Below are 27,166 nucleotides of genomic sequence, written 5' to 3'. Positions count from 1 at the left end.
CGTTATCCCTAGGGCGTTGTGCAGGACTCTTGCAAATAAAGTAACTAATCCATGTAAGTCATTTGACTCTTGGCTGGCAGTGCTAGGCTGCTTTTTAAAATGAGTCAAAAACATTTGCCGACAGCGGAATGTGACTTCTAAAAATGACTATTGTGAAAGCACAACACACAATAATAAAGAATCCATAGCTTACTTGCACAAAAAAACATGACAGGTTAGAAACAAAAAGTGAATATTTCGTCTTTGCTATTGTCTTGTGGGATTGTCAAATGTATCTGTCAGCAGAGATTCATCATGAACACAACACAGTGCTCTTTACTGTTAAACTGGAATCAACGGCCAACAAAGCAAAACAGTCGTAACGAAACATCCAATATGCACCTTGAAGCTGCATATGCATGGCGCTGCAGTGCTACTGAGAACCATAATGGCACCCCAAAATAGTATGCCACTATTGCAAAAGTTCAATTCACCACAGCGCAAGTCTCCTATAATATGTCAAAAGGTTTTTAACCTAAACCTATTTCACTGTTGTCGCACACTTATTCTTATTATTATTATTACTTAGGATTTAACCGCCTAAGCAAATGACGTTCACATAGTACATAACAAAGTGCTACACTGGTGCAAAAAGGAAAAACAGATAATGAAGTGCACTAAGAACAATATTACAACTTAGATTACTTCATCTATGCATTACAACATGCTTCCTGAAACAACTGGTTGGCAAGCGGTAATGCAATTTAACAGCAAAAACAGCTGTCTTACCTTATGGTACTCTTGTTGGCACTTTTCCCACACAACGCGTGCGGGTTTATTAACTTGAGTTGGTAATTGATTGGAAAAATGCCACATTAATAAGTTCTGCGCCAATTTTATTCTTTCATACAGTGTACAACAGTGTACAAAAACTTCATAGCTGACAACATTACAAAAAATACGGATTATTTATACGAAACATTTTATTTATGTTGACAAACATTATTGACAAGTATATTTCTTCAAGACCAAGCCTAATAGCCGACACAGAAAACTTGACAGATTGAAATTAGCACATATACAAAACTTGCCACAAAGCTAACACGCTGGCAAAATATTTTTACGCAAAACTACACGTAAAACGACAGACTGTGGAACGGGGATGTTCGTGACAGCGCGTACCTTCGCTGGGTCTGGTCGGACACCGCAAGCGTCAACGAGGTGGCCCAGCACAGTAATTTGACGAAGAGCGAAGTGGCACTTCAAGGAATTTAGGTGGAGGCCAGCTCGTCGGAAAATTGCTAGAATGGTCGAAAGGCGCTCAAGGTGTGTTGCGAAAGTGGGGGAGAAAATTACCACATCGTCCAGGTAACATAAACACGTCGACCATTTAAATCCTTGAAGCAGTGTGTCCATCGTTCTCTAAAAGGTGGCTGGTGTGTTGCAGAGGCCGAAAAGCATGACTTTGAATTGGTAAAGGCCGTCAGGGGTCACCACGGCGGTCTTCTCGCGATCCAGGTCGTCCACAGCGATTTGCCAGTAGCCAGATCGAAGGTCCAGGGATGAAAAGAAGGTGCCACTATGGAGGCAGTCGAGGGCGTCGTCAATACGTGGAAGAGGGTACACGTCCTTCTTGGTGATTTTGTTGAGGTGCCGATAATCAATGCAGAAACGCCAGGAACGATCTTTGTTCTTTACTAATACGACGGGAGAGGCCCAAGGACTAGATGATGGTTCGATGATGTCCTTCGCAAGCATTTTCGCCACTTCTTTTTGCATCACTTCGCGGTCTGATGCGGACACACGGTAAGGTGTGTCCGCACTGACGACTGGGCTAAGAGTCGCCAGTGTTGATTCGGTGGGCGACAATCTTAGTCTGGCCCAGGGGTCAATCACGAATGTCGAAAATGTCGCTGTATGAGGCCAAAACTCGGCAGAGAGCGTCGGCCTGGTCAGGCGAAAGGTCTGATCCAATCATGTTGCGAAAAATGCTGTCGTCAGAACTTGGTGACGTGGAAACTTCAGCTTCTTCTGGTGCCGTTATGGTGGCAATCTCGAGGTCATGGTCTGTTATAGCGGTGAGGTGGGCAAGCGACATCTTGTGGGGCAACACTTGGGGGGTCAGACCAAAGTTTAGTAGCGGGAGGAACACACAGATATCAGCTAATGTGGCGACGGCATGTAGCACACTCCTGTCACAGATTAAGGAGCTTGTGCCTGAGGAAGTTGCTCGACAGCTTTCATTTTTTCCCACCACGCAAGTGCCTACGCCTAGGCTGACTCCAACCATCCGACAGGTGATACAGGAGCAGGTCACCGAGGCTTTGCCGTCTGCCTTTCAGCCGACTGGTGTCACCGCGCCGCTATCATTTGTGGTGCCGTCTGCTGCTCCTCCGACTCCTGTTGCCGCGCCTCTGACGTATGCGGATGCCGTCATGAAGCCATGTCCTCAACCAGTACTGGCCCTCAAAGAACTACCCTCAAAGAACTTCGAAGCTTTTTCGGCTTGGCCTCCTATTTTCGTCGCTTCGTCCGAAATTTCGCCTCCATCATCGCACCACTTACGAAGCTCCTCGCCGGCCCCAGGGACCTTTCCCACTGGACACCGGCCTGCGACGACGCATTTGCGACACTGCGCCGCCTACTTACTTCGCCCCCCGTGCTACGCCATTATGACCCTGCTGCGCCAACCGAAATACATACAGACGCCAGTGGTATCGGTCTTGGTGCAGTTCTCGCGCAACGCAAGCCCGGCTTCCCTGAGTATGTTGTGGTCTATGCAAGCCGCGCCCTCACCAAGGCGGAAGCGAATTATTCGGTCACCGAAAAAGAGTGCCTCGCGATTGTATGGGCGTTAGCAAAATTTCGCCCCTATTTGTACGGCAGGCCTTTCGATGTTGTAACCGACCATCATGCACTCTGCTGACTGGCTTCGCTCAAAGATCCCTCTGGTCGTCTCGGTCGATGGGCTCTTCGTATTCAAGAATTCGACATTCGCGTCGTTTACCGATCCGTGCGCAAGCATTCTGACGCGGATGCGCTCTCTCGTTCACCCGTCAAATCCGAAGCAGGGCCTCCTTCAGCGGTCGACTTTTCCCTGGATGCTCTGACCATCACCGACATGCCTTCGGAACAGCGCAAGGACCCATGAATCGCATCCCTCTTGAACGTTCTCTGCGCCTCTTCACCCGCTAGCCAACCCCGTGCCCTTCGTCGACAAGCCAAGCATTTCGCAATACGCGATTCACTTTTGTACCGCCGCAGCTACCTGGAGGACGGACGTAAATGGCTGCTGGTCATACCCAAGCACTTGCGAGCCGATGTGTGCGCATACTTCCATGCTGATCCGCAACATGCCCATGCTGGCGGGCTGAAAACGTATCAACGGCTCCGCCAATGCTACTACTGGCGTGGGATGTACAGATTTGTCCATAAATACATACGGTCTTGTTCCGCATGTCAACAACGGAAGACGTTTAACCATACACCCGGTCAGCTGCAGCCTTCATGTCCTGCCCGCCCTTTTGAGCCCATTAGATTCGACCTTTATGGACCGCTTCCGTGCTCTGTTGCTGGCAATCGCTGGATAATTGTCGCGGTGGACCATCTCACGCGATACGCAGAAACCGCTCCACTCCCTGCGGCTGGTGGTCGTGACGTCGCTTCCTTCATATTGCGCCATTTCATACTCCGTCATGGAGCCCCACGGGAACTGCTGAGTGACAGAGGCCGTGTGTTTTTGTCCAACGTGATACAAGAGCTGCTCCGCTCGCGTCGTATTCTTCATCGCACATCAACTGCCTACCATCCTCAATCGAATGGGCTCACGGAACGTTTCAACCGCACGCTCGGTGACATTGCTGTCGATGTACATTGATTCTGATCATTCCAATTGGGACGTCGTTCTCCCCTTCGTGACTTATGCGTATAACACCGCGACACAGTCTACGACGGGCTTTTCACCATTCTTTCTTTTGTATGGCCGTGAACCATCCTGCACGCTTGACACAATTTTACCGTACCGCCCGGACGCCTCCGAATTCAGTGCAATTTCTGACGTCGGCCAGCATGCAGAGGAGTGTCGTCAGCTGGCCCGCTCATTCACGTCCGACAGCCAAGCCCTCCAGAAAGATTGCCGCGGCACCGATGAGCATGTGCTGAGTTTTGCTGTTGGATCCCTCGTCTGGCTCGGCATACCTTTCAACTCTCCTGGCCTCATCCCCAACTTTGCTGCCAAGTACCACGGGCCATAACGCGTCATCGAGCGCAGGTCTCCCGTCACTTATGTCATTGAGCCGGTCAACCCCTCCTCGGACAAGCGCCGTCTCAGTCGCGACACGGTCCACGTCAGCCGCCTCAAGCCGCATCACGACCCTCTCATCCTTGCGTCCCCTTGTGTCGCCAGGATGGCTCCCCCTTCGCCGCCGGGGTTATTCTAGTGATGAAGAAGAACTGGGAGCAAGCAGTATAGCGGGGCGCTCTCATAGATTTAGGGCGTGAGCGTAGATCACGAGCTCTTGGCGCTGAGACCGTTGCTCTCTTGCGACTGTACTGGTTTTTCGCCTGCCGCTTGCCGCCAGTAAATCTCCTTATCACGTAAAACGACAGAAGGCGGGACCATTTACACTGTAATTACAGTATGTGAGAGACACAGTAGCCAAGATGGTGGACAGCCTCCAGCACCAGAGAGAACCGTCTTCTTCGTCGTCTGCCTCAGGCTGATTGTCTCTCTCGTAGCAATATGTACCACAGGTAGCAGTATTTTGTTACGATAAAGATTGCATATGAATGATGAGGAAAAGGAAGGGAGCAGACTAGGTGATAACTAAACTTTACCTAGCTACACACACGCAGCTGTAACAATAAAATACACATTGCGCATGAAGAGCCAAAAGACACAAATAGAAAGTAGAGACACGAGGAAGGCTTCTTTTACTCGTCACAAGTCATCCTGTAAGAGCAGATTATGTACCGGCTGCAATCTACCCTCAGTATATACATGAATAATTTAGGTTAGGGGCCACATTTACATGTCTCATATAAATTTCTTGTGATTTTGCTTCCTCTGATTTTTACATTACCGAGCCACAGAAGGTTGACTGACGCATAACTCCAATCTTTAACTTTGTTTTTGTCTATAATTATCTACCACAGTAGTCTTTTGTAAAGTGAAACACATGCACGCAATGCACTGTGGACAGTCAAGTGTGAATATCTGTATTTGATTCATACCTTTGTCTGGTGTCCCCTGAAGGTAACATTGGCGGAAAGACTTGTCTACCTACGTGTGCGCACCCACACAACCGGAGCAGATGTCACCTAATGCTGCGTGAAATAAAACATTTTCTGTGCTTAAATTTCTACTGCCACTCCTATCTAGAGTTACTTTGTGCTTTGTGTACTCTCGCACGGATGCTATGCAGTTCATTTCGTGCCAAAAGCAACTCTCACACCATTGCGGGATGTCACGTTTTTTTTTTTTTTTCAAATTGTAAGCGAACCTTTCGATATACAGGATAACGGAAAACGGGCTTTGTATCTGTATCTTCTCGATAACCTTTAACTTTAGCCACTTTGATAGTTTTTCGCAGGTGCAGACAAGCCACTGCACCGCTGCTAGGTGAAAACACCAGAGCAAGGTAAAAACCAAGAACAGATATTCATAACTTGGATGTCCACTTTGCATTGCGTAGGTATGCGTCAATGTACGACAAAACTACTCGGTAGATGCACATAACACCAAAGATAAAAGAAATAAACTCGAAGCCTACCATATCCGTAACGGCCAAAGTTACACAAGTGGGAAATTACTTTCGTGACTCTCAGTGATGAAGAAGCTGTTTTTAGAATACGCGTCGAGGAAACTAACTCACTCATGCTCACAACGGAAACGAAATTAAAACAAGCAAGATCACAAGAGCTTCACACTTGCAACATAAAATTAAGACACCTCAAATAACTGATTTACGCATTTACTGAGGGTAAATTACATCTGCGAACAATCTGCTCTTCCAAGATGACACCCAATGAGTGGCTATTACTTTTTCTCTGTGGCATTCAGCTCTTTGAGCACATACACATTGTATGGTACAGCTGCGTGGATATAGCTGCGCACTGTTGCGAGCCAGCGCCAGTTCTGTTTTTACAGTCCTGCACTATCATCATTATAATTTATAATTATTAAATAGCCGAACTATCGGGTCTGTCAGCTGTACTTTAAACAAAACGTACTGACAGATTTCACTGTACATTGTTAACGTAAGGAGGCAGGTACATCATTTCTGATTTCGAGAAACAGCTGTGGGACAGAACTAATGCTGAAAAAAAATTATGAATGACCAGTACCTTATTATTTTAAGTATAATATACTAGCTCTTTTAGCGATGAATATCTCTATTACCAAGATTCGTAGGCTGAAATAACTATTGGCACATATTTACACAGGTGACAGACATTAGAACAGCGTGATAATTGCCAATGACTTCTTAAACAATGTCGCAATAACTCAGGTTTTATTAATATCCGCAGAATGCTGATACTGCGTTATTGAAGCTAGTCAGTGCTGAATGTATGGTTAGTTTGTAGGAGACCTCAGATTGGCAGCCCCCATATTCGTCCCCATGCGTTGTGGAGCATGGTTTCTTCTTTCAGAGATTACCTCGCCACAAAGCATTTTGTAAGCCATGTGAGACAATTAGGTGTGGAAGAGAAACCTATTCCATCATTGCTTCTGAGGATGCGTATCTCAAAATTGGTGCTAGTCTATGAGTTCTTTAAAAGCAGAAATTCTTGAGTACAGGTTTGTTAGCGAGAATTGACGCATTTTCTTAAAGCATTTATGTTTAATAATTAGAGGCAGTCACTTATGATACACTCAGCACAAAACAGTGAACAAAGGTATGGAATGTAAACGTAAATGTCGAACAAAGTGATTGTCAATTCTGCATTTCAGAGAACCGTTTTTTTTTTCCTGTTAGTGTGCCAATACCAATGGCACTATAACAAAACCTTTAGTATAGCACTTCCGGCAAATGCAGAAAAACTCCCAGTGTTTAAGAGTAGCCGAAGTAGCCGAAGAGTAGCCGATGGAAAGATAGCCTACAGTTGCTTCGAAAAAACGTCTTGCGTTAAACTTTGTGTTGCTGTGTTGTAGGCCGCCATAGCAAAGGACATGTTGTGCTTCTTAAATCTCGAGCTATCGGGAGATCCTTCCCAAAATTCCATTTTTTTTATTATTTGTACTAGAGGTTTAAACGTTGAGCCAATTAGAGAGTCCTTCAAGCAGATTTCATGTCTCGTTAGTTTTTGTTTGGCTGCTACATTTTCTTAGTTATGCCCTACACAACGGTAAATATGCAGTCATCTTTAAGAAAAATTTCTTGTGTATTAAATTATCACAACAAGCAGTGTGCAGTAGCTAATTTATCTCTCTGTAGATTGAAAATTGCCGATATCCATCCAAACAGCATGTCAAATTAGTGGAACTGTGCAAGTAAAGGTTAGTACACTTCGATATTTTTTTCACAACCTCTTGATAATAACCTTGCACTTTTATAATTGTCATATACTAAAGAAATTTGGCATACATTCTCTTCAATATATGTAGAATGCTCATGTCGACTTGACATTCCAATATTCTCAAAATTAGTTAGTGTCCTCACTTTTTTTTCATAGTTCCAGTAATTGTACATGCTGTTTCGATAGATACCGGTACTTTTCGGTCTACAATGAGCTAAATAAGATACAGTACGATGCTTTCTGCGGAAATTTTATAGACAAGAAAGTAAAGATACTTTGCACTGTGTAATATATACCTCAAAAATATAGCAGCTACATCAAAACCACTGACATAATTCAAATCTACATAAAAAACTATGAACAGCGGTATTTTTAAATCTCTAGTACAAATAATTAAAAAAAGCTATCTCGAGGATAATTTCTTAATAAGTAGCTACGAATGTATTGTACCAATGCACAAGAAAATGCCTTCAAGCAGACCATATGGACTTTTAGAAATAGCCGACCTACGCGTCTGACTACCAAGCCCCATTTCCTCTTTGCATCCCATCATACTTTATTGCATTCTGCTGCATGCCACGGTTTGCATCCCTTAACATTGAGTGCGCAAAGCCTAAAACATCTTATTATTACATTGAATTTTTAGCCTGTTAAGAAATTGCATGCAAATGGGTGCTATCAACTGTAGTGTGCCAATAAACAAATATTTGTTCTCAGAATAATGAAGTCAGTGATATAAAGTATAACATCATAAATTTAGAGATCAATGCACAGAGAACCTTGCTGATTGTCACGTTAGTGTCACGAACAAAATATTTGGATGTTAATGTTTCCTAGTTTAATTTACTTCCCTCTAGTACATGGACTCTCAATGTAGCAAACTAACCCAGGCCTGGAAGCAAATATTTAAATCTTAAATAAACACATTCATCCAATCGCCACATGTCGGTGCTACGTCATCACAAGAGGCACGTACCTACGAAGATATGTATAGTCTGCAAAGTTATTTTCACATGATTTATACGATTGCTCTTGCACTAATAAATTCTGAAAATTAGAAACTAATAATCATCATCAGCCTATTTGTGTCCCCCACAGGACGAAGGCCTCTCCCTGTGATCACCAATTACCCCTGCCTTGCGCTAGCTGATTCCAACTTGGGCCTGCAAATTTCCTAACTTCATTACCCCACCTAGTTTTCTGCCGTCGTCGACTGCGCTTCCCTTCTCTTGGTATCCATTTTTTAACTCTAATAATCCACCGCTTATCCATCCTACGCATTGCATGGCCTGCCCAGCTCCATTTCTTCCGCTTAATGTCAACTAGAATATCGGCTATCCCCGTTTGTTCTCTGATCCACACCGCTCTCTTCCTGTCTCTTAACGTTAGGCCGAACATTTTTCGTTATATCGCTCTGTGTGGTCCTTAACTTGTTCTCAAGCTTCTTTCTTAACCTCCAAGTTTCTGCACCATATGAAAGCATCGGTAGAATGCAATGATTGTACACATTTCTTTTCAACGATAGTGGTAAGGTCCCAGTCAGGATTTGGCAATGTCTGCCGTATACACTCTAACCCAATTTTTTTTTCTTTTGTGAGTTGCTTTCTCATGATCAGGGTCCCCTGTGAGTAATTGACCTAGATAAACGTACTCCTTTGCAGACTTGAGAGGCTGACTGGCGATCCTGCATTCTTGTTCCTTTGCTAGGCTATTGAACATTGTTTGTCTTCTGCATATTAATCTTCAACCCCACTCTTACACTTTCTCGGTTAAGGTCCTCAATCATTTGCTGTAATTCGTTGCCGTTATTGCTGAATAGGACAATGGCATCTGCAAACCGAAGGTTGCTGAGGTATTCGCCGTTGATCCTTACTCCTAAGCCTTCCCAGACTAAAAGCGTGAATACTTCTAAGCATGCAGTGAATTGCATTGGAGAGATTGTGTGTTTTGCCTGATCTCTTTCTTGATAGGTATCTTCCTACTTTTCTTGTGCAGAACCAAAGTGGCTTTGCAACCCTTGTAAATATTGGCGAAGATATTCACGTATGCCTCCTGTACGCCTTGATTATGCAATGCCTGTATGACTGCTGGTATCCCTACCGAATCATATGCTTTTTCATAATCTATGAAAGCCATATAGAGAGGTTGATTGTATTCCACAGATTTCTCTATTACCTAATTTCTGACATCAATATGATCCATCGTAGAATATCCCTTCCTGAAGCCAGCCTGTTCTCTTGGCTGGCTGAAGTCAAATGCTGCCCTGATTCTAATGGAAATTATATTGGTGAATATTTTACACAATACTGAAATCAAGCTAATGGGTCTATAATTCTTGAAATATTTGACGTCTTGTTTCTTATGAATGAGATTAACTTTGGCGCTCTTCCATCTTTCTGGTACACTTGAAGTCGTGAGGCATTGCGTATAAAGGGCCGCAAACTTTTCAAGCATGATAGCGCCGCCATCTTTGAATAAATCGGCTGTTATTCCATCCTCTCCAGCAGCTTTTCCCCTGGCCATGCCTTTGTAGGCCCTTCTAACTTCATCAATAGTTATAGAAGGAGCCTCTGTATCCTGTTGATCACTACTTCGAATGAAAGTAGCTTGGCTGCTCTGGGAACTGTACAAATCAGTATAGAATTCTTCTGCCGCCTTTACTATGTCATCGAAATTGCTGATTATATTATCCTGCTTATCTTTTGGTTGCATACATTTTTCCTTGCGTATGCCAAGTTTTCATCTCACTGATTTCATGCTGCGTCCATCTTTACTGCTTCCTCAATCTTTTCCACGTTATAATTTCGGCTATCCCTTACTTTCCTCTTGTTGATGAGTTTCGACAGTTCAGCGAATTCAATCTGATCTCCCGAGTTTGACACTTTCATGTTTTGAAGTTTCTTTATTAGTTCCTTTGTTCCTTGGGAGAGCTTACCTACTGGTTGCCTTGGTGGCTACCTCCCACTTCAATTGCTGCTTCTGAGATCAGCCTAGTTAACGATTTCATTCATTACCTCTAGGTTACCTTCATCTTCCTGTTCTAAAGCTGCATATTGCTTTGTACGCACTTGCCTGAATTGGTCTGCTTTTAGCCTTAATGCGTCTAGGCTGGCTTATTCCTTCGTGACTAATTTTATTCTTTCTCTCTTCAAATCGAGAGAAATCGTAGACCTTACTAGCTTATGGTCACCGCACTTAACCCTACCTAACACTTCTACATCCTGCACTATGCTGGAATCAGCTGATAGTATGAGATCTATTTCATTCCTTGTTTCTCCATTAGGACTTTTTCAGGTCCACTTCCTGTTGCTGCGCTTCCTGAAGAAGGTATTCATTATTCGGAGCCTATTTCTTTCCGCGAATTCTACATACATCTCTGCTCCAGTGTTCTTAGAACCGATGCTGTAGTTGCCAATCGCTTTCTCAACAGCCTGCTTTTTCCCCACTTTTGCATTGAAGTCGCCCATGACAGTATACTGCGTTTGCACCTTTCTCTTTGCTAATTCAACATCTTCATAAAACTGTTCTATATCTTCATCGTCGTGACTGGAGGTGGGGGCGTAGGCTTGTTGGGGTGCAGGCGTAGGCTTCTGACATGTCGCAGTCGGCGCGTCTCAACAGGCGAGTCATCTCTATAAAAATCGCGGTGTTCTCTTGGGGTAGTTGCACTCGATCTGCTAGCAGAACTTCGGCCCTTTATTTTTGTACGACACTGGTGAAGATGCTGAAGAAGGTGCTGAGAAATAGGTTCCATGCCGTCAGGGTTGGCTCTCGATTCTCAAACTACGTTAGAGTGGCGTCCTCCAAGGAAAAGTAGACATGGCGCAGCTTGTCGCCGTAGTTCCAGTTGTTGAACGTGGCGACCCTTTCGAGTGTTTCGAGGCAGCTTCCCTGGTCTTCTAATGGTAATCCGCGGAGGATCGTCGCTCCCTGGGCTGTGGTGGCATGATGGGGTACGCTCGGGCTGCCATTGTGGTTGTTCACTTGCCCTTGATTTCTGTGGTCTTCTCGGGAAGAGGTCCGCACTCCGGTAGCAGTCCTTGCAGCCTTCGCCTAGCTTGTTGGCCTTTGGCGAAGATGGTGTTGTCTTCGCAGTTCGGGCTTGGATCACAGCTTTGCGGGGACGTTCCGTCGTTCCGTACTTAAGCGCACAAGCACCTCCACCAGCTGTCACGTTGTAGTGACGGTGAAGAACACAACCGCACAGTTGCTAATGACGAAAGTAGCTTTTTATTGGGCGAACCTGTTCAGAATAAAGTCGCTGACCATTGAACACAGTCGACGATCGTTGAAATATGATCTTCCGGTGAAGCGCCTCGGCTTTTGTACTTGACTTGTTGAAAGTTCCAGGATAATCGCTTATGTCGACGTGCCTTCCAGAAACCAATACATAATTCGTGTCGCGCATACAGTCAGATTATAAAAGGTTTGGCAACCACATAAACAACAATGGAACCAACAGTAACTCGAGTAAGCTTTAACTGATACAGGCGCGTCTTGCGCTGAGCGATAAAGTGCATTTGTCTGTGGGTTAATTTCCGTCCCCGAGAAAAGGATAAAAAATTCACTGAAGAGAACCATACTTCCTAATGTGAAATTTCTGGGCAGCTCTCTATGTGTTTTCATTTCGCGATATGTTGGTTGGCGCGGACAATCAGTCTCGTGCGTCACGTTGCAAACGGAGCGAAGTGTATTGCGACTGCCTCGCTAATCGGGAGATCACGAGAGCCTGCGCGTGAATGATGCGTGGGCACGATGCACAGCAGTCGCCACCGACAGACAACGCGCGATACTCTGGCACCATCTCGTAGCAATCCTGGCCGTAATGCGCTTTTCTTCGCACCCTTTCGCTGTACCATCCTTCTCTACTTACTGCCTCATGCATTCGCTGCAACCTCCTCCTCCACTTTACTCAACGCGTCCTTCATCCCCCGCCGCGCTCCGTGTTCGCTCTTTCATCTTTCGCTCTGCTCCTTCGCTCCGTTAAACCGCCAACGCTCACCACAGGAACGGGCGCCCAAGAGGTGCGCTCTAATAAGTGCAAGTGTCGATATACTCAAAACGTAGGTTTCAATCCACGCAGTCAAGGTGGTTGGCCGGCGAAGCTGTGGTATCATCTGATCCGATAGACCAAGGTGACGTAGCCTTGAACTTGGTCCTGCCGAGCCTGAACGCGATGCCGTTTTGTAAATTGACATTGCTGTTCGTTTCGTCGGTCATCGTATTCGCGTGGCTCTTCAGGCATCTTAACTGTGTTTGGTTTGATTTGGCCAGGAACTACTGCGTCCTGCGTTGACTTGGGCCAATGCCGTTGTGCATATTGACGTTGCTGTTCCAGTCGCCGCTCCTCTTGTTTACGCTGCTCTTCGGGAGTCCTAACAAAGCCTGGCCTTTCCATAGCGCTGTCACAACATAAATGAAATAAATTGGTCACCAACCGTAGCTGGTCTTCATGGTCTGGCGTCACCAGCAAAGCCTCCCACTGGTCTTCCAATTCTCCCTCTGAATCCGCTTCTTCCTACTTGCTATCGCCTGGTGGTGGTAATGACGGTGGTACATCTGGGTTATTCTTGCAGTCCAGCACCATATGGCGCAAAGTGTTGGGCGTGTCCAGCGGGCTGAACATGCAGTCTCGCCCGTAGGTCCCCGGATTCATGGCGTGTAGCAGTGTTCCATGCGGGTATGATCCAGCCTGGAGTCTTCTCCAGGTCACCGCTTGTTGCCTACTCATCCTCTTAAGTGCGGGCGGGTAGCGACGCCTCTGCTTTCTGTAGTGCGCCAAGATATCCGAGTACTTCTTGGATATCCGTTCATCCTATTCGCCACAGCCGTTGGTCCGTGTTCTCTGCGTGTTGGAAACGGCTCGGCGTGCATTATCCCGAGCCGCGGCGTGCGCAGCCTGGTTCCCCGCGAGGGCCTACTGTCCCGGCGTCCAGAGTATGCTTGCTTCTTCTATCGCTGTTTCTCAAGACCTGAAGTGCTGCCTTTCCGATGCTCCCGTTCACATATCTTCTGCATGCTTCTTGCGAGTCCGTCATCAGAGTAACCTGGGTCTTCTTCCACGTTGCGGTGGTCAGGGGTATGCCAATCTCTTCGGCTGTGCTCGCGTCCTAGGCACGTATGGATGTGGCTGTAAGTTGTTCGCCTTTCTCGTCGACCACGCTGATTGCAAATCGGTCGTTTGTTCTGGACGCAGCTGCGTCCGTGAATCTCACGTTTTCTTCTTTATTGTTGGTGTGTTAGACTATTTCCTTGAGTGCTTGTATTCTCGCCTCTCTCCTTTCCTTGTCGTACCCAGGATGCATGTTTCTGGGAATGGAACTTATGTGTATCTTGTCTCTGACATCGTGTGGGATACGCTGTGTAGGAGCTTCTCAACCTCGACTTCGTAGCCTAGATCTTGGAACAGGGCTTTTCCGGTCTTTGCCAGATTTAGTCTCTACAGCTGGTTCATGTTGTGCGCTTCCACAAGCTCTTCCCATGTGTTGTACACTGCCTTTTTGAGTAGTTTCACTGTGGACGGGGAGGGGGACAGGCCCAAGGCAATCATGTTGGCTTTTCTGATGACGGCGTTGATTTTGCCTCGTTGACTGTTCTTCATATCAACGTACTGTGTTCCGTACCTGTGGATGCTCTTGATCAGCGCTTGTATCATTCTCGTGCAGTCTTGCTTGAGTCCGTGACTTTCGCTCGCCCTTTTTTGAATAAGTTGGGTTTCTTGTTCCACTGTTCTCAGAATTTTTACAGCGAAGCTGTATAACTTTATCAGCCAAGAAAATTTTTGTGTCGTTGGCGTAAGCAAAAAACGCCATACACCATATAAGCTGTGCGATAGCTTTGCCGAGCTGGGGGAGAGAGGGCTGACAGAGAGAGAGAGTGAAAGCAGAGTATCAAATTGGCATCGCGCAGCATAGCGGATGTGAGGTGGAGAGGAGGAGTGAGGCAGGTGGTAGTGGGAGGCGTAGAGGTGCTGCCGCCGCCGACCACGTTCTAGCCTAATGGTCCCAGTGTGAGTGACCCCAGCCGATGCCTCTGACGGCGGCTCGGCATGTTTCGACCAGAGAACTGGACACTAGTTGCTTCCGAAAGACTGCAGCGAAAGCTAGGGAAGCTGAAACCAAGCGTCGCAGAAGAGAACCACCCGAGTTTAGATTGAGGAACGCCGAGAGTTCGCGTAGGCGAAGAAATAAAGATCCGGATGCTTGTAAACCTGGCCGGTTGAATTCATCGCGGTACTAAGCAGAACATCGTAAAGAAATCCTGAGTGCCAGGAAACTAAGCGCGTGGTTTGCCACTATTTTACTGGGATTTCCCCAGCTCCGCTGGTCTCTGGAGTTTCCGGTAGCAGCGCTACACATAATTTTTTTCAAACTCTGCTCCCCCGACCCCGTCCTTTTGAATCAGGAGACCGAGGATGCGGAGCGTCGTAACCTGCGGAATCATGATGCTTCCCACCTTTACCTCCGGGTCTGGTATCTGCTGCGGTTGTCGGCCTATTGCGCGCTTTCTTAGCACCAAGAGCTCCGACTTTTATGGTGCGCACATCAGTCCACATGCTTCCAGGTACTTTTCCGTTGTGCCAACCGCTTCTTGCAGAGTGTCTTGCTGTCTACCTGTCGACCCTCCCGTAGCGTCTGCGAAATGACGGAGCCTTGTGGCGTTCGCGCGGTATTTCAAACTTCTCAGAGCGTATTTTGCTTATCTCCACTGTGGCGGTCCGTTCTTTCAGAAAAGCTCTGAGGTAATTATATATTTTTTCTCCGCAGTTATATACGTTGAGGTGTTGCAGTATGGCTTCGTGTGGCACATGGTCGAAAGCCCCTTTCACGTCTAGTGTGAGGATGGCTCTTTTGCTGTACGTGTCCAGTTTGTCGATCACTTTTTCCGTGATCTGCAGTAACACGTCTTGCCTGGACAGGTGAGCTTTAAATCCGAACATGGTGCTTGGGACGTGTCCGTTGTCTTCGAGATATTCGATCATGCGGTTGTGCAACATGTGCTCGTAGGGTTATCCCACACACGAGATGAGGAATATAGGTCGTAGGTTCTGAACGCTGATGGGCTTGGGTTTACGAATCATGGTTACCTCGGCATGTTTCCATTCCTGTGGTACTTTACCCTGTTCCCAGCACTCGCTGATGTATTTTAAGTTTTTAAGTGTGCGTCTACAGGGGGTGCGTCTAGGTTCCGGAGTGTCTTGGTGTTTATTCGCATGTACCACGGCGCCGTGTTGCGGGAGAGCTTGCTCAAGGCCCTCTCGATTTCTGCTTCTGTGTAAAGTCGATCCAGTTCTATGTTTGGGTTGTCTCGATATTCGTCAAAGTCCGAATATACAGTTATGTTCAGCTCCTTACCAAGGAACTCCTTCGCTTCTTCGATAGCGACAATGATGTTTATTTTCGCATCAGTACAGCGTATTTACACGAAGGAGCGTGCGGCAAAAACTGTAATTTCGACAGCTTGACAAGGCCGCAGGCCCCAAATTGGCGTTTACGCCACTGACTTAGGCATAATCAGCCGATAGCGTTTCAGAAAAAATATAAAGAATTATAAAAGTACACACATAACAAGAACAAAATTGTTTACAAAAAAAAGGACATAACCTTATGCCCTCTTCAGGAATACATAAAATGCAATCACATATTCCCATTGAAACAAATAATCCTCTACGAAGAAGCAGAAGAAAAAAGCCGAAGGCATACATTATTATGCAAACATATTTCTGCTTGACGCAGAGCAAGAACTAAAACAAAGCAATCACACTGTTGCCCAAAACAAAAAAAAAAGTAAAAAGAAAAACGCACCAGACCGGCAACAATATTTTCTGAGAAAAAATTCAACGAACTTTATCTAGTTTAAGTGGAAATAACTACAAATAGCTTTAGAGGTCGTGTTACCCTATTCAGTCGCTTCTCTGATTAATCTATTTAGTAATCTTGGTAAGTTATTTCGACGCATCTGTTGTACATATGATATTCTTACTTTTGGTACTTTCCAGGATTCCTTTTTGCGCGTTGCATATATAGTGGTACTGTTTTGTAATTCGGCAAGTTGTTCAACAAAATCCGGATCCAGTTTTTAGCTCTTGTTTAAGTGTTCTAAACTGTCGGTAATCATATATTGTTCAATTTATTTCAAGACATGAATATTGTGCAGATTTCCTTGAGTAGTAGTAGCCCAAACTAAATGACATTGATTAAGGCGAGATTGAAACAAAGTGTTAAAAGTAAGCGTCATGACTTTTTGGGGCAGTATATGACGAATGCGATAAACATTACTAATTACTTGTGACAGTTTTGCTGCTTAACCGTCGATATGTGTATCCCAGGATGAGGTTTCTTAAACACGACACCCAACATTTTAGAGCTGGTTATGATAGCGAAAGGCGAAGAATTTCGTAGTATGGTTTTATTAACAACTACGTTCTTATTTTTACTGCGAAATATCACACATTTTGTTTTGTTTGTCTTTAATCTAAAGCTATTTTGGCATGCCCATTTGTCTAATGTATGTAGGGCTAAGTTGGCTTCATCGATTAAATCATCGACGGAATTTTCTATCAGAAAGACGCTGATATCATCAGCGTAAATGATATAATTTGCCGCAAAGTTTATATTGATAATGTCTTTAATGTAAATATGTAATGTAAAAAGCAGCCCAAGATGCTACCTTGTGGCAGACCGCAAGATACGTAAGCGGACTGGACAGAGCATGATTTATGTCTACTTTCTCACGGTACTGTAGATAAGAATTAATCAGGTGTGCAGCTTTGCCACGGTAACGATAGCGTAGAAGAGTCTCAATTAAAAGAGAAAGATTTATAGTATGAGACGACGCCCGGGACGAAGGCAGAGCTCTTCTATTGTGACACAGCCCGAGACAGCCCACGAACACCAACCCGACAAAATCATGATGATTATGCGGATGCGTATATACACATGAAAACAATGATGAACTGCACAGTTAGCGCTCACACTAACTCACTAACTCCCCCCCCCCCCCCCCCCTTCACGAAAGCGGCCGGTAAGGCAGCGAGTCAGAAACGGTCGGAACGCCTAAGATACGGCTTCAGCCGAGAGACGTGAACAATTTCAGTGCTGCGGCAACGGCGGTCAGTAACCGAGGTAACAGGAGCTACGCAATAGTTCGCGGCAGATGTTCTTTCAAGCACGGTAAATGGGCCGCGATACCTGTGAAGAAATTTTTCACAGAGCCCTGGCACTCGAACAGGTGTCCACAGGAGCACTTTGTCGCCTGGTCGGAACGAATTGACACGACGGGTCGCATCACAACAGACTTTCCTCTTGTCCTGAATGGTCGCGGTGTGGGCGCGCGCAATTTCGCAGCAGTGGACGACGCGGGTGGCGAACTCCTCTGGTAGAGATGTGGATGGAACAGAAGGCGTAGAGAGAAAGGTGGTATCCGAAACAAAAGATGGTGCACGGCCGTACACGAGGAAAAAGGGGCTGTAGTTTGTTGTGCGTTGAACGGCAGTATTGCATGCAAACGTGACGAAAGAAAGTATAGTGTCCCAGTTTGTGTGGTCGGGTTTCACATACATGGAGATCATGTCGGACAGAGTTCGATGGAAACGCTCGGTAAGACCATTGGTCTGGGGATGGTATGCAGAGGTGGTCTTCTGAATGGTGTTTGAGGCTTGCAGGACTTCAGCAAGAACATGGGAAAGAGATGTCTTGCCACGGTCACTTAGAAGAACACGAGGCCCACCGTGGCGCAAGATAATGGCTTGCAGGGCAAACTCGGTGACCTCAGAGACCGCACCAGAAGGAAGAGCTGCCGTCTCAGCGTAGCGAGTGAGATGCTCCACGGCGGTAACAATCCAGCGGTTACCCGCGGGTGTAAGCGGAAGGGGTCCGTATAAGTCGATGCCCACGAATTCGAAAGGAACGGACGGAACGCCAAGGGTTGTAAAGGGCCGGCGGGAAGAGAGGTCGAACGTTTTCGATGTTGGCATGACGCACACGAACTGACGTACTTGGCAACACTAGTAGACAGGCCAGGCCAGAAACGGTCGTAGTAACGGTCGTCGTAATGCGGTCGTAGGTTTTATGAAATCCTAAGTGGCCAGCCATTGCGTCGTCGTGAAAAGCTTGTAAAATTTGCAGTCGAAGTGAGCAAGGGACGACTGGGACCCATCGGTGACCGGTAGGGTGGTAAACTTGCCGCAATAGTGAGCCATTATGAAGTTTAAACCGTGCCAGTTGTCGTCTTAAGCGGCTGTTGGGAGGACGGGATAAGCCACTGAGCCGGTCAATAATGGTGCGGCAGTACGTATCTGCACGTTGGAGGCAGGCGAGGTCTTCTGCGGACAGAATGTCGACCGAGGTCACGAACAGTACCGGGGCCATGATTGTGGTCGGTTGGCTGGGCGGTGCCGAACGGAGGGAAGGTGAGGCAGGGGCATTTGGCGACAGCGGGCAACGAGATAAAGCGTCAGCATCTTGATGTTGCCTGCCACACCTATATGTGACAGTGTAGTCGTACTCCTGCAAACGCAGAACCCAACAGCCGAGGCGTCGGACAGATTCTTCAGGGAGGACAACCAACGCAGATCATGGTGGTCAGTCACAATTGTGAATTGGCGGCCATATAAATAGGGGCGAAACTTTTGTATGGATCATACAATGGCGAGGCATTCTTGTTCGGTGATAGTGTAGTTTCGCTCAGCAGGAGAAAGAGTACGACTCGCGTAGGCCACGACTTGCTCTTCAGACGCGTGGTTCCGCTGCAGCAGGACAGCGCCTATTCCATGCCCACTTGCATCAGTGTAGAGGATAGTAGAGGCTGTGGGATCAAAGTGACGAAGCACTGGTCCTGATGTGAGGCATCGCTTGAGGGTCTGAAAGGTGGCTTCACATTCATCCGTCCAGGTAAAGGGTATGGTCGTGGTCAGGAGTTTATGAAGAGGAGCTGGGATAGTAGCGAAGCCACGGACAAAGCGGCGGAAGTACGACGCTAATCCGAGAAAGCTGCGAAGGTCTTTAGGTGTGGTTGGTGTTGGGAAACGCAGTACAGCAGCGACCTTGTCGGGATCTGGCTCAATGCCGTGCTTGCTGACAACGTGACCTAATACTTTGATGCTGCGGCTCGCAAATCGACACTTCTTAGTATTGAGCTGGAGACCGGCCTTGGCTAGACAAGTGAGAACGCCGTCTAAACGTTCTAGGTGCTGGGAGAAGCTGGACGAAAAGATGACAATGTCGTCCAGGTAGGCAGGTTTTCCATTTGAGGCCGCGTAGTACGGTGTCGATCATTCGTTCAAATGTGGCTGGCACATTGCACATACCAAAAGGCATTACGTTGAATTCGAAAAGGCCATCAGGTGTTGCAAATGCCGTCTTCTCTTTGTCGGGCTCATGCATCGGTATCTGCCAATATCCAGAACGCAAGTCGAGGCTCGAAAAGTATTCCGCACATTGTAAGGTATCCAAAGCATCGTCAATACGGGGCATAGGATATACGTCCTTACGTGTAATTTTGTTTAGTGCCCTATAATCGACGCAAAAGCGTACCGACCCGTCCTTTTTTTTTAACTAGGACAATAGGAGACGACCAAGGGCTTGCTGAAGGCCTTATAACGTTCCGTGCGAGCATGTCGTTGACTTGGTCTTCTATAACTTTCCGTTCAGCAGACGGTACGCGGTAATGGCGGCGACGAATGACGCGGGATCCATCGGTTTCGATGTGATGAGCGGCCACGGTTGTTTTACCCAAGTCATCCGAACACACGTCAAAGCAAGGTTGGTGTTTCCTTAAGATGGTCAGCAAGGCATCAGTCTGAGTTGGGCTCAGATCTGAACTCACAGTGGCCCTGAGAGCACTGGGTGAACCGACCGTGGGCATACACTCGGCGAAGGAGGAAACAAGCGAAGCAGTAACGACACATACTGGTGCTGCGTCGATAAGCATGGCAACAGTGGATCCCTCCGGCTGCAGAAGTGGCTCTGACGTCGTGTTGTAGGCGGTCAGACTGGCGCAGCCGCGTTAGAAATGCACTAGACAAAAAGCGATGGCGATTCCCCGAAAAATGCAGCGCTGAGAAGGGGAAACCACTGCGTCGCCGTCGATATTTTCGCTAGATCTAATGGTGAGAATCGGGCTTGGCCGGGCGGAAGAACAAAATCTGCCGCTTTGACAAGGTGGGGCGGCGAGGAATCGGCAGCGTCAGAGAGCTCGGTGTCCGTAATATGTATCAGTGGTTGTCCGCACGAAATGACAGCAGATGCAGCTGACAAGAAATCCCAGCCTAAGATTATCGGATGAGCGCACGACGGAAGCACAGTAAACTGTATATGATGGCGAATTCCGTCGATGAGGACACGAGCAGTACACCGTCCGGTAGGGTAAATCGGACTGTCATGGGCGCCACGTAAGACCGGACCAACATACGGAGTTTGCACTTTTCGTAGACGGAAACATAGTGCGCGATGAATAACAGAAATGGCGGCGCCAGTGTCAATAAGAGCGTCGACAGAAACACCTTCCACACAAACAGCGAGTAAATTAGTCGGGCGAGCAGGAGGAATTGGGACAGTTCGCAAACAAGCAGTTTCTCCTCCAAAAAGTGCAGCGTCTAGTTTTCTGGATGGTTGTCGAAAGAAGTGGAGGCAGGACGCAGGGGCGATGAAGTACGGCGGAACGGAGACAGGGAACGACGACGGGGTGAGCGAGAAGACCGGGAGATGTTTTGGGATAATGGAGGTGAGGGCGAGTGACGTGACGAGGATATATAGGGTCCTGGAACGTAGGCGTCTGATCTGGGCACGTCGTTCATCATGCTGGCGCCGGCGGCAGAAACTAGAGATATGACCACGTATGCCACAGTAGAAACATACTGGGCGGGAAGGGCGCCAGGTAGAGTCGTATGGTTGCACGGGGGCCTTCGCTGCCATCGAGGCCAGGTGGTCGCAGACAACGGTGGCAGGTGCAGATGGAACTGGGACCGCAGGCCGCGAAGCAATCTCGGCGTAAGAAGGTGCACAAATAGGCGCAGGGGACCGGGCATGTGTGACAGTTGGCATGGATGCCAGTTCTTCTTTGATGATCTCGCGCAAATTGGGAGGAGGAGCGCGCAGAGACGCAATGGCGGTGTTGGCTGGACCATGGCCGTGAAGCTCCTCTCGCACAATAATGCGGATGAGCGCTCACAACTCGTCTTTGTCAGTAAGGTGTGCGTCGCACGAGCCGCGTGGAAGACGAAAGGCGCCGATCGTGGCAATGCGTTGGCATGTCGTGATGATGTCAGTAACTGAAGTGGGGCTCTGGACTACAAGAGCGTTAAACGCAATGGAGTTGATGCCCTTCAGGATATGGCGGATACGTTCCCCTTCGGGCATGCCACTCTGAGCGCGACGGCAGAGAGCCATAACGTCTTCAATGTAAGAGGTATAGGATTCCTCGGCTCCCTGGATGCGGGTACCGAGCTTCTGTTTCGCTGCTTCGGAGCGCCCAGCAGATGTGCCAAATATCTGTCACAACTGCGCAGTAAATGCTGGCCAATCAGGGAAGTCGCGCTCATGGTTGAAAAACCAAGTTTGGGCGACCTGCCTCAGGTAGAAGGCAATGTTGCGGAGCTTGTTTGACTCGTCCCAATGGTTGCAAGCGCTCACCCTGTCGTACTGGTCAAGCCAGTCTCACGCCTTCGCCGCGAAGGCCAGAAAGAACCTGAGGGTCGCGTTGCGGTGCGGTGACGGGCCAAATAGGCCCAGCTGGCGGAGCTGAGGTGGTAGCAGCAGTGGATGCGGTGGTTTGTGCCATAACTGGTGTTGCCGAGCACAACCGTCGACCAGAGCGGAGCTCCAGGGGCGACCGGTAGAGCAACAGGACGGGGATATCAACGCACGCTCCACCATTTGTGAGACGACGCCCGGGACAACGACAGAGCTCTTCTATTGTCCCACAGCGCGAGACAGCCCACGAACACCAACCCGGCAAAATGATGATGATTATGAGGATGCGTATATACACATGAAAACGATGATGAACTGCACAGTTAGCGCTCCCAATACGGTCGGAGGCTTTGGTAAAGTCCACAAAATCTGCAAGGACCAATTTTTCTTCGTCTACTGCTGTTAAGATTAATTCTTTCTGAGCTAATAACGTAAACTCAGTGCTAAGGACCGTGCGGAAACCAAACTGGAACGGAGTATTAAGGTTATGCTTTTGTTAGAATTCAAGAAAGCGATGTAAAATAATTTTTCCTGAATGTTCGAAAATCCAGGAAATAATGATATGGGACGATAGTGGCCCATGTCATTTTTATTACCTTGTTTGTGAAGAACTATTACACGAGCTACTTGCATTTCACGAGGAAAAACAGCCTGAATCACAGGGGGCTAAACGATCAGAAACATACTTAATAAGTTTAATCTGGAAACCATCGATGTCTTTTGCGCGAGTTCTATTAAAGTTAATAATTATTTGATTTATTTCAATTTCATTGACGGGTTTAAAAACATTGTGCTTATAATATAGGCAATGTTATTTAGGTCATTTAACACAACGGACATGTTAACGAAACCAATAAAGTGCTTAATAAAGGCCTCTGCGTGCAATGTACCTGAAAGTTCTTGACCATTTATTTCTAACTTCGTAATTTTAGCAGGATTCACGTTATGTTTTAAGACCGAATTAAGTCTTCAACATAAGCTCTGAACATCCAGCTGCAGCGCCGAAAAAAATAGCAAATTACTCACCCCTTGTTTTTTTTTTTTTTATATCATTATCCAAACGATTACGGCATCATTAAAACGGACGTAAAGCTCAGCATCTTTAGTTTGGATAAACTTGTAATATAAGTTGTTCTCCTCGATTCTTAATAGATCTGAGCTTATCCAAGGTTTCCGAATTTTTTGCCGTTGCTTAACGTGGATGCCAGGAAAAGTGGCTGCAGGTCGTGGATTTAGAATACGAAGAAATACTTCATAGGCCTTATTTGCGTCGCTGCACTTAAGTGCTTCTTTCTAAGAGATATGTTCCATTTCCCTAAAGCTGGACAAGTTTTCTTGTGTTCTTTTTTGTACACAGTGTGTTAATTCGGGCCTCTTACTAAGTACACGCACCTTACAGCAAAGAAATAAAGGTAGGTGATCACTAAGATAATAAGCGAATACACCGGAATACACCAGCATATTTTATATTTGTAACAAAAATGTCAATTAAAGAAGAAGAAGACTAAGTGATGCTAGTGGGTAGGTCAATTGCATTCACTAAGCCATTCGCTGTCAGTAGAAGGTCAAGATTTAGCTTGGAAAATTCAGTATTTGACATATTCATAATAACGTCACCACCACAAATAAAATGAAAACGATTTTTGTTTCCAAACTGAAAACTTCCTTATAGATAGTTCAAAAAGAGGGCGGAGTGCCATTGGGGGGACGATATCAGACAGTCATTACCATATTTTGTAATTTGATTGACAAGATTTCGCAGTCACGTGTACTTACCTAAAATTCAGGCAGTAATTCACGTGCAACTTCTTCCTTAATCGAGATGCACACACCGCCCCCACGTGCATAAGAGCGATTTAGATAAAATATATTATAGAATGGAAGACAGAAAACATTTGCATCGTCAGTAGACCAATCGTGAGAGCACCGCATGCGTAATGCGAAGACGTGGGTTCGTTCCCCACCTGCGGACAGTTGTTTTTTCATCCGTTTTCATTTCTATTAATTTATCATATCTTTAATTCAATTGGTAAGTCCAAGTAATTTCCCCTATGTTGTACTTGGTGTCATTGTTTGTTGGATTCTTATGATATGATAATAAAAATCGGGTCCCTCGGTTCCCTTTCTTCTGGCATGCTTGAGGTAATACGTAAGTTTCTCTGCTTGCCTCTCCATGGTTATCGGCAAATCATACGTGTCTGAGCCGAGCTTGTCTAGATCGCCTGTGGTGAAAATCGTCACCGCCTGTCCGCTGTCGGTTTTGAGCACAAGGACACGGCCGTTGTTGTGCCATACACATTTGTAGTTTGCCCTTCTAGCCAGTGTTTCGTTTCGAGCAGTAAGCACGTTTATGAAGGCCTCTTCACCCTTATCACGTAGCTTTTTCCTGTTTTGCCCCCAACGGTCCCCATCAGTCTGTTTGAAAAAGCGACAAATTATGCCCGACATTTTTTGGTCTCTTGACGGCAGACGATGAACCGCGACAACATCATTAGCAGTTAGCTGTGGAAGCTCAAGCTGCGTGGCCAGCACATTTAGCTTGTCAGTCAGAATTTTTTCTACGTTCTTGATGCCATGGACTTCAAAATAAAGGCGGCGACTCCTCCATTCAAGGGCGTCAATTTCGGCTTGAAGCTGACTGACGTCGCTTTCGCTTTCCTCGAGTTCTTCATTTCGGCGCTTTAGTTCCTCAATTTCCGGTTCGTTTCTGTTACACCGTCGTAGTTCATCATACTGCTCCGACTAGAATTGCAAGGAGTCCTCGAGGCCTTCAACTACTTCCTTCAGCGGCAAAAACTGGTCAAGCTTAGAACTTAATATATTGTTTAACACAATCCGAATGCCCTGCTGGTCAGAATCCTCACTTGCAGTCTGTTGCCGCACTCGCATTTTCTGTCGCCGGCAAGTCGTATGTATTTCTGTGTCTTCCTCTGTTTTTCCCGTTCCCCGGATGGTTGTGTATGAGTCTCTGCACTTTCTGCTTTGCGGCGTTCTCGTTCTCCTTCTTGTATAGGGTAGTCTTGAGTACCGGCCAAGTACGCTTGGTGCTTAGGCTCCCTTGAAGCTTGTTACATGTTTCGCGCCAGTTCTTCCTTTCAAGTTGTTCAGAGTACTCTTGCGTTTCCTTGATCAGCTTAGAGATTCGACTTTTGTGTTTGCGGTCACTTGTTACGTTTCCTGCGTTTCGCGAGTCCACTCCACGCCTCCTACAGGTCGAGTAAGGGGGGGTCCACCACAGGAGTGTCTTGCGACAGCTGGATTGTCCTCGTGTGCTTCTCGGCTCTTTCCACGACTCCTCTGATCCATATTTCCATGTCGTCTATCGTCGTATTAACGGCGCTCTCGTCTTTGCGAAAGAACTGCCAGTCCGTGATCTTGGCTTCTCGATCTTCATCGCCGCTTTGTGGTGTGGGAGGATCATTTGCACTATATAAAGGTCACTACCCAGATACTCGTCCAAGCAGCTCCACTCATACTGTTTGAGTCCGTGTACGAACGTGAGGTCGGGGATGGCGTTTTTAGATACACTCTTGCCGATGCGCGTGGGTGTCTACGGTCGTTGAGCAGCGTGAGGAGGTGTTGTTGGGCCACGTTGTGTACATCTTCTCCTTTTCTCTTTAAGGCCGACTAACCCCAGGCTGATGATGATGATGATGTACCCCAGGCCACATGGGGAGCATTAAAATCACCAACGACTGTCAGCCCGTTACTCTTGCTCAGCTTCTTCACTTCTTGCAGTAGCTTGTCTAGATTCTTTATGTGGTCCTTTTGCGGGCTGTGCACATTTAACATAAGCAAGCTTTGCAGCTGTTTTTCCGCCGGTACGATTTCAACGAGGGTGTGTTCGACGCGGTGTTGGATGTCATGGCGTTGAGCGTTGATTGCCTTCTCGATCAGGATCGTCCTCGTCTTACCGTCGGTGACGTGACTGAGATAACCACTGACCTTGAAGTCTTCAGCTTCGGTCAGCGTCCTCCCTGAAGAATTTGTCTGGACGCCTCGGCCGTTGCGTGCTGCGTTTGCAGGAGTACTACTACACTGTCACATATAGGTCTGCAGGCAACACCAAGATGCTGACGCTTTATCTCGCTGTCCGCTGTCGCCAAATGTCCATGCCTCACCTTCTATCCGTTCGCCACCGCCCAGCCAACCAACCACAACGATGGCCCTGGTACGGTTTGCAACCTCGGTAGTAATTCTGTCACCAGGAGACATTGCCTCCCTCCAACATGCAGATACATACTGCTGCACAATTATCGACCGGCTCACTGGCTTGTTCCGTCCTCCCAACAGCCTAAATAAGAGGACAACTTCCATGGTTTAAACTGCATGATGGAGCATTATTTCGGCAAGTTTACCACCTACCTGTCACCGATGGGTCCCAGTCATCCCTCTCTCCGTTCGCTGCAAATTTTACAGGCATTTCACGACGACCCAATGGTTGGCCACTTAGGATTTCACAAAACCTACGACCGCATTAAGACTCGCTGTTTTTGGCCTGGCCTGTCGACTAGTATTGCCAAGTACGTCAGTTCGTGTGCGTCATGCCAACATCGAAAACGTTCGACCTCTCTTCCCGCCGGCCCTTTACAACCATTGGCGTTCCCGTCCGTTCCTTTCGAATTCGTGGGTATCGACTTATACGGTCCCCTTCCGCTTACACCCGCGGGTCACCGCTGGATTGTCACCGCCGTGGACCATCTCACTCGCTACGCTGAGACGGCAGCTCTTCCTTCTAGTGGCCTGTGAAGTCGCCGAGTTTGTCCTGCATGCCATTATCTTGCGCCATGCTGCGCCTCGTGTTCGTCTAACTGACCGTGGCAAGACATTTCTCTCCCATGCTCTTGCTGAAGTCATGCATCCCTCAAACACCATTCATAACACCACCTCAGCGTATAATCCCCAAACCAATGGTCTTACCGAGCGTTTCCATCGAACTCTGTCCGACATTATTTCCATGTATGTTCCATGTATGACAC

At 47.0% G+C, this 27,166-nt stretch overlaps 1 protein-coding gene across 1 annotated transcript in view; it reads left to right on the top strand.

Annotated features, from left to right (window-relative positions):
* The window catches only part of LOC119432494 (ATP-binding cassette sub-family A member 2), a 235,232-nt gene that overhangs the window by 127,749 nt on the left and 80,317 nt on the right, over positions 1-27,166 (top strand). The gene's annotated exons all lie outside the window — the stretch shown is intronic.

Source organism: Dermacentor silvarum, chromosome 11 (assembly GCF_013339745.2).
Source record: "Dermacentor silvarum isolate Dsil-2018 chromosome 11, BIME_Dsil_1.4, whole genome shotgun sequence".
Lineage (NCBI taxonomy): Eukaryota > Metazoa > Arthropoda > Arachnida > Ixodida > Ixodidae > Dermacentor > Dermacentor silvarum.
The sequence above is the reverse complement of the archived record's forward strand: the minus strand, read 5'-3'. Positions and strand labels throughout refer to the sequence as shown.